Source organism: Crocodylus porosus, unplaced genomic scaffold (genome assembly GCF_001723895.1).
Source record: "Crocodylus porosus isolate Cpor-Errol unplaced genomic scaffold, CroPor_comp1, whole genome shotgun sequence".
In the NCBI taxonomy this organism is placed as follows: Eukaryota; Metazoa; Chordata; order Crocodylia; family Crocodylidae; genus Crocodylus; species Crocodylus porosus.
In genome coordinates this window covers 66617723-66625237 of record NW_017728947.1, presented here as the reverse complement: position 1 = coordinate 66625237, position 7515 = coordinate 66617723, and the positions used below count along the sequence as shown (strand labels likewise).

The 7515-nt window shown below is 40.8% G+C and overlaps 1 long non-coding RNA gene across 1 annotated transcript in view; it reads left to right on the top strand.

The window, feature by feature from the left end:
• Window positions 1-215: 215 nt before the first annotated feature.
• LOC109321597 overlaps window positions 216-7515 on the top strand; it is a 77719-nt gene continuing 70419 nt past the window's right edge. The window contains exon 1 of the long non-coding RNA XR_002104100.1: window positions 216-407. This is a non-coding gene — a long non-coding RNA (uncharacterized LOC109321597). The remainder of the gene's footprint in view (window positions 408-7515) is intronic.

Sequence of the window (7515 nt, the reverse complement as noted above, 5' to 3'; positions counted from 1 at the left end):
CTTGAAGTGTTAAAACAAAGGGTTTTTTTTTCAGTACATGTAACACAGGAGGTTTTCTGCAGCACAGTTTCAGAACTCATTCTCAGTAAGAAACCTTATCTAATCCTGTTTCATCCTTTAAAACTGCCTACACACTAATCTCAAGGGACAAATTTAATACTTTGCAACAAAGGGAATATATCCCTTTCAGCTTGAATAGAGGAATTGTTAGGACACCACGTGAGGTATGAATAACATTATAATGCTGCCATTTACTTGGTGAAAGAAAAAAGAAGTCTCCTATTGCAACCAAAAGATTAGGCCTTCTTCCTTGGGTTAAATTTTTTGACCCGTGCTATATCCCAAGACACCTATGTTACTGTTATATTTGGGTCTTCTACCTCTCGTGAAGTAAACACTGAGCAAATGTAAGTAAACAGTTTGTTTTAGTTGAAGATAGAAAAGCTCTATTTAATTGAGTTTTGATGATAGATGTGCTCCAAATGGTGCAAACATCTTTGACATGGTAAAATAATATTGTCTTATGGCATGTGTAACACTACATAAAGAATCTAAGTTTAGCACTTTCTGAATTTACAACATTTAAGTGAGAAGATGACAAAAGAGAGCCAAAGTATCCATACCAGAAAAACCTTTAACAAAACTGGATAGTATAACTTTGTTGTTACTGATATAGACAAATAACATGTTTTCACTAAAAGTTGTATATAAGAACAGTTGGACCTGGATGGATAAACTACATTTCTCATCTATTCTTGCATTTATATAAATAGGCCAGATGAAAAAGAACCCCGATGAATAAGTGATGCCATGCCTTAACTTTACCCTATTTGTCACAAGAAAGATATATTAATTACATTTATCATTTAAAGGTATACCCATATTAAAAATAAGACTTTCTTAATGATGTAGATCCAGATATAAATTCTGTCTGAATCCTCTAGTTTTCTTTGTATTTAATATGCTACATTAATTGTTAATCTATTATTGTAATTAAATTTGATTACAGTAAAAAGTCCTCTTGAATAAAGTGGTAAATGGAGCTTTCAATTGATTATTTTTTTCCATGTACAGAACAACATCTTATCTACAGTCATGGGAAAATAGTGATGTGACTTTATCAATTAGATTATACAGAATTTTGAGTTTATCAACCCACTATGCCAAAACCTTCATTTTGTCTGTTTTACAGGCTATTTCCTGCTCCATAGGGTTAATCCCAGTGATAAATATCAGGTTATTGTTAGAAGATTATTTATTTCTTGCAAGGAAAGTAGAATCTTAGGACTGTAAGACAGTATATTTGCCAGATTATTTTCTGCAGTTGCCATAATATCAAGGATTTTGCTCTTTTATTAATGAAGCTATAAAACAATTTACAAAATGTTGATATTGACTGTCAGTTAAAAAATGGCACTGGAAAATTAAACTTATCACTCAGTCCCTACTTTTACTTAGTGTTGTGGAATTTCTAGACACTACCTTGCTATAGGATGTTGTACTTATCCAGTCAGCTTTTGCAGGACTTTTTTACATTGACAGGCAGAAAAACTCCCAGACTATATGATTTTTCACCATTGTGTCACAGTAAATTAAAAATGTATGAACTTATGTCAAAATCTGCCTGGTTGGTTGTTCTTAAATCAGTCACTGCATTTGACAGATCAGGCATAATGTGGGCGCATCTCATCACTTTGCTATCTGCAGTGCTTGTGTTGTGTGCTGAATATACAGAGACTTGGGCATTCTTTCCTCCACTACCAGCTTATTGTATGATCTTGAGCAAATCATTTAACTTTTCTGTGCCTCAGCATTCCAAGTTAAAAATTCTAATTTAATAGTGATGGATGAAAATAAATATTTAAATACAGCACATTATTATCTGACACTGAATGTCATCCATGCAATTCTGGATACTTTTTAAAGGGGGATTTTGTAACACTGGCTTGCCTTCAAGGATTCATCTTTGGCCCTTCTTGTCCAATCAGCTTATTCATATATGTGCTAAAAATTGTGATAAGTTAAAAAGTGATTTCAAATCTTTTGAAGGGCTGTCTAAAGTGGAAGGCATGGAGAATCAGACGTACTATCTTCTTGAATAAAGATTACATTTATTTTAGGGCAAATATTTGCTAAACCATAATGGAGATGCACATATAGCTTTACTAACAGCAAAATAAAGGGTACCTTAAATAAGTGATTCTTAACCAAGATGCCATGGCACTTGCTGTACTGTGCGATGATGCACAATATTAGCACTGTTAGGTGTGTAAATACCTATGCGTGATTTACAAGATTTCAAAGAGGAATCCACAATGTCAAAAACATTTTGACCTGTTACAGTCTTTTTGGGGTCTTTGAAATGTAAGAATTGTTTTATTATTCTCTATAGTCACAAAATAAGTGAAAATTAAGAGCTGGCATTTTACTAGGGGTGCCTTGAATCTAACAAAAAAGTTGAGAACCAGTGCCTTAGATGGACCAAATGAAGTATTTTCCAACACCAGTAAGTGCAAACATAATGTTACCAAGGTTCATTTCAGAGAAGAAATTTCTAAATCTGAGTAATTACATTTTAATGCAATGGTTTCAATCCTTATAACTAGGGACCTACTAAATTCACAGTGGAAGTGGGCTGCATAGTAGCTCCTTTAATCTTGCATGTTCACCCAGGTACCCCCCCCAATTGCTGATTGGGTCTGCTGTTTACTGGAAGGATGTTGATTGGCTCCGCTGTTTACTGTTGACTGGCCAGGAGGCAAAGATGGCACCATTTTTAAAACCATGGTTTTCACCTCTGTAGCAAGGTAGGGTCCCTAGGGGTGGTCATGTTACCCCTAGGCTCCTTAACCATGCCAGTCTTGCCCTACAGGCACCCTCTATGTTGCTTGCCACATCCTGTTGGAATAATTGATATAGGGAGGCTGCCCTTGATCTTTGGGTTTAGACATGGTCTGGCTAGATCTTATGGAACCCCATGGTTCCTAGACCCCTTGGGGTCCCACACTACCATGGATGGTTCCTGAGTCTCTCAGCCTTATGGGCTATATACGTGGCTCCAAACGCCCCTTTACCATGCCCCAAGCCTCGCAGATGGTACTGGCATTATCTTGCCTAGGCCTCGGTATAATTCGGTCCCTTATCCTCACTGGGCTGTCTGCACCCCTGTCGCTGCGCCTTTCGGTGCTGGGCTCTCCACAGCCCTTGTCACTGCACCCCTCGGCACTGGGCTCCCCGCACCCCAAATGCCACACCCTCACTGATGCCGGGGTCCCCACACTGTAGTTGACCCCCAATGAGGCCTCCTCCTTCCCCAAATAGCCTCACCCAAACCACTGGTGTTATCAGACAGCAAACAAACAACAATCAAACCTGAGCCCTGGGGCTATAACCTAACACAAAGTTTGGGGTGTGCTCTACCCCTTTAAAAGAGTAAAACCTCTTCTCTAATACTGGGTGCCTGTAGGTGAGGGTACCTTATGGGCTCCTGGTGCCCCATTAGCCCTAAGGGTGGTATATCTGATGGCTATAGCATCTCTGAGCCCTTCCTTCCCTGAGGCTCCTTCTCCTTCGGCTGCTGGCAGAGAACTGAACTGCCTGGACCCAGCCCTAGGGTTTGTATGGGCCTGGCGCTCTGCCTCTTCCAGCCAGCTAACCAGGTGCAGATGCAGCCAATTCCCTCATTAGCCAGTTGTCATGGCAACCTGCACCTGGGCTCTTATCTGGCTCTTTGTGTTCTCTCCCTGGTCAATCTCTGCTCTAAGAGGAGCAGGTACCTTAGTGGCCTGAGACATCCTCCCTGCCAATCAGACCTGGACAGGTTAAATAATTGGGCAGAACACAGTAGGATGCAGTACAACAAGGACAAGTGCAGAGTGCTGCACCTAGGACACAAAAATATCCAGGACACCTACTGGCTGGGAAGCAACACTCTCAGCAGCACAGAAGCAGAAAGGGATCTTGGAGTCATAGTGGATTCCAAGATGAACATGAGTCGTCAGTGTGACAAAATCATCAGGAAAGCTAAGCGCGCTTTATCATGCATCAGCAAATGAATGACAACTAGAACCAAGGAGGTGATACTTCCCCTCTCTGCGGCATTGGTCAGACCACAGTTGGAGTACTGCGTCCAGTTTTGGGCACCGTACTTCAAGAAGGATGTTGATAAACTTGAGAAGGTCCAGAGGAGGGCCACTCATATGGTTTGGGGCTTACAAGACAAGCCCTATGAGGAGAGACTGAGGGACCTAGACCTCTTCAGCCACCACAAGAGAAGGCTGAGAGGCGATCTTGTGGCAGCCTGCAAATTCTTTAGGGGGACACAGGAAGGGATCAGAGATACTCTGTTCACCAGGGCGCCTCTTGGGGTAACAAGGAACAATGGTCACAAACTGACTGAAAGCAGATTTAGGCTAAATATCAGGAAAACCTTCTACACAATGAGGGTAGCCAAAATTTGGAATGGGCTTTTAAGGGAGGTGGTACTCTCCCCTATCTTGGGGGTCTTTAAGAGAAGGCTGGATAGGCATCTGGCTGTGGTCATCTGACCCTAGCACTCTTTCCTGCCTAAGCAGAGGGTCAGACTTGATGATCTGTTGAGGTCCCTTCTGATCCTAACATCTATGAATCTATGAATTTATGGGTGAGAGGCAGGGACCCTCCACCAATTGACAGGAAGGTAACGCAGGGGAACCTGCAAGTTTAAAGGAGCTGCCATGCAGCCCACTTCCACCATGAATTCAATAGGTCCCTACTTATAACAACATTCTAGTATAGCATATGCAAGTGGGAGGGAGGGGAATTATCAACTGCTTTCATCTCACCATTATATGCATCAAATGACAAGTCCCTTACCTCCATTTTCAATGGAAGAAATTTCACATGATAAATGTCAAATAAATAAAACTTATTGATGCTAACAGTTAAAAGTGCTGGATGAATGATTGGGCTTTTTAAACTGAAGTGGTAACCTTCTTTATCTAGTTGAGCATTTTCAATAACATTGACTAAACCCAATCAATTCTTAGCAAAGCATGTTAATAAAGAATAGACCCAGTCTTTCTCTTGAAAGAATAGTACAAAGTCTATTTAAAGTGTATGAATCACAGGTAACTAAAATAATAAAGGAGTTATATTTGAAAATGAAAAAATATATTAATTGGAAACTAAAGAACCAAATAAATTCCAGGTTTAATGTGATTTCTTTACAGCAGAGCTGGATTTGGCTCATAACATCTATAGAAACAGTGTTAGTTGAAAAGCTTTCTATTGATAGGGGATATTTGGAAAAACATCTGCAGTATATGTTGATTACCCCCTATTGTTCTATCTTATTTAGTGGCTTACATACTTGTGTGGACCCATTGTTGTATTTAAATGAGTCTACTAGAAGTATCAGTGATACTTGCAACAGTAAAAAAAAAAAAAAGATTGCTAGATCAAAAAAAGACTAGATCCCTACAGTTAAGGTGCTACAAGAACTAATTTTTAGGTTTTTTAATACCCAGAGTAAAATCCAGGGCTTAGGTAGACATCTAAATGCCCGAAACAATTTATGTGAAGAGTTAGGTGCTTCATGAAGGTAATTCAAAAATGCTGTGGGTTGACCAGGGAGCTGCTCAGTGCCAGCCAATAGGTGCTAACACATCTTAACTGCTACCCAAGAGTAAGCACATGAATCAAGGATGCAGGCTGGGAGTCGTTCCTGAAAACAGATACCTTTCAAAAAACTGAGCAAGATTTGCTATTTCCTTTTAAAAAGCAAATAAGGAAGGAGGTGTTGCTGCTTAGCTATAGGCTATATACATGCCAGTTTGGCAGGCCTTTTCATTCTCCATAGCTGCATTTCAGAAGTAGTCTGCATGTTAAGTACCTTGAGTAAGCCAATAAAGAGATAATGAAGACATGGCTATGCTTAGGGAGGTCTAGACTATAAAGAATAGTTCTATGAACTTTCCTGGAAGAAGACATAGTTTGTATTGCTGCTATAGTACTTGAAGATCTGTGAGTAGCTAAAGGTATAAGAATAACCTGTTCGGCCAACTGAGTAAACAGCTGGGGGCCAGGCTTTTGCTAGGCTAGCAGTCTTTAAATTAAATATTACAAAATATTTGTATTCCAGGAGCAGCTCAAGGCAACCAGATCTGGGTCTGATTATGCTATGCATTGCACATGGTAAATGACATCATTGCTTAAAATAATAGGGCATACCAGGTGACATAATTGCAACTTGCTAGGTATCTAAACATAACCAGATTGCAATTTTTTCCCCTATACATTACAAAAGATGCAAGTTTCAAGGGGTGACTTTTTGAAATTTTCTGATGATTATGGTACACTATGGGAAGGAATTATACAGGTGCTGCTGAGAGAAGCAATTAAATAAACTATTGAGGCTGACAGAATGAAGGCAAGTTAATGGGATAAATTAATAAGTCAGAAGGATAGGTTTAGGTTAAACTGTGAAGATTTTTGAACGTAAGGACAAGAAGATTGTGGGTGATGTAGGTGGAATCCTTTTTTCAGAGACATAGAGCTAGAAAGTCAATTGCACTCTGTTTATACCTGATGCATCAAGAAGCATGGCAACAAATGTGGGCACTAAGCTCCTTGTCCATTCCCTGTATTTAGTTCAACGGGAAGGTTGAAATATACCCCCAAATGATTTAAAGCAGACCCTTTAAAAAGCAGCATCTGCAGTGAACCACAGGCAAGTGCTGCATTAGCAAGGTATTAATCAAAGCATGGTATATACAGGTAGGAATCTGCAGGTGCCCCTTTTGCACAATGCAAAGCTTATAGAGGCAGGACTAAGAATATAGGTCACAAGGTATGGGGGATCCATTCCCCCTTGCCGGTGTGCAAGCATCTTGACAGTAGCAGTGGCTGCCATGCCTAGAACTGGGATGGGGGGCAGGGAACTGAACCCTCTCTGCCTCAAAGTCCTGGCCTGTCTTTCTCCAAGATGCCAGCAGAGGTAGCCAGCTGGGCCCACATGGTGGGGGGCTCCATTCTTTCTCCTGTCTGGGGCTCTTGAACACCTGTTGGGTTCAATGGCATCCTAACTCATGGCACTTTGTGTAAAGCACCATGAGGTAGAATGCCTCCCTGACAGGCTGTCTTAATGTCTGTACACACCCAAAGAAAGAGAAAATGGGATTTCTCATTAAGGAGAAGAAATCTGATACAATTTCTATCATTGAACCCTACTGGGAAATTCACATAAGTGGAATATCACCTTGAAGGAAGGTAGGATCATTATATGGAGCCAGATACAAATGGAGCCAGAGATAATTTGCTGATGACACTAAGATGTGGGGGGACGTGGGAACATTGGAAGGATGCAACAGGCTACAATCAGACCTAGACAGGTTACAAGGGTGGGAGGACGAGAATAGGATGGGTTTCAACACAGACAAGTGTAAGGTGATGCACCTCGGGAGGAACAACCGGCACCATACCTACAGGTTGGGGAACTCCCCTCTTGTCAGCACGGAGGCGGAAAGGGATCTGGGG